Source organism: Leuresthes tenuis, unplaced genomic scaffold (assembly GCF_036924035.1).
Source record: "Leuresthes tenuis unplaced genomic scaffold, fLeuTen1.0.hap1 SCAF_5, whole genome shotgun sequence".
In the NCBI taxonomy this organism is placed as follows: Eukaryota; Metazoa; Chordata; class Actinopteri; order Atheriniformes; family Atherinopsidae; genus Leuresthes; species Leuresthes tenuis.
Window position 1 is genome coordinate 25729586 of NW_027325359.1, and position 1071 is coordinate 25730656.

The following is a 1071-nucleotide window of genomic DNA, read 5'->3' on the forward strand; positions in this document are numbered from 1 at the left end:
AGGTTCGAATGCCCAAACATACACCATCAAAAGAGGGAGCGGACGTGTTCCGCTTTAAGAAGGTGTGAATGTCCGACCAGAGTTGGTAAGAAGCGGGTAAGAAAACGTTAAAAAACCTGAATGTACACAATCAATAGTGGGAGCGGATGTGTTCAGCTACAAGAAGGTGTGACAGTCCGACCATGGTTTGTAAAAAGCGGGTAAGAAAAGTTGCAAATGCCCGACAATGTATGATCAAAAGAGGGAGCGGAGCTTTTCGGCTACAAGAAGGATTGAATGTCCGACCATAGTTTGTAAAAAGCGGGTAAGAAAAGGTTCGAATGCCCGACTATACACCATCAAAAGCGGAAGCGGAGGTGTTCCGCTGTAAGAAGGTGTGAATGTCCAACCATAGTTGGTAAAAAGCGGGTAAGAAAAGGTTAAACTACCCGACTGTACACAATCAATAGCGTGAGTGGAGTTGTTCGGCTACAAGAAGGTGTGAAAGTCCGACCATGGTTTGTAAAAAGCGGGTAAGAAAAGGTTCGAATTCCCGAATATATACCATCAAAAGCGGAAGCGGAGGTGTTCGGTTGCAAGAAGGTTTGAACGTCCGACCAAAGTTTGTAAAAAGCAGTTAAGAAAAGCGTTGAATATCCAACCAAACAAAATCAAAAGCGGGAGCAGAGCTGTTCGACTGCAAGTAGGTGTGAATGTCCAGCCATAATTACTCACAAACGGGTAAGAAAAGCTAGTATTGCCAGACCATACATGATCAAAACAGGGAGCGGAGGTGGTTCAGCTGCAACGTGTGAATGTCTGACTATAGTTTGTAAAAAGCGGGTAAGACAAGGTGCGAATGCCCAACAATGTATGATCAAAAGAGGGAGCGGAGGTGTTCGGCTACAAGAAGGTGTGAAAGTCCGACCATGGTTTGTAAAAAGCAGGTAAGAAAAGGTTCGAATGCCCGAACATACACCATCAAAAGAGGGAGCGGACGTGTTCCGCTGTAAGAAGGTGTGAATGTCCGACCATAGTTGGTAAAAAGCGGGTAAGAAAAGGTTAAAATACCCGACTGTACACAATCAATAG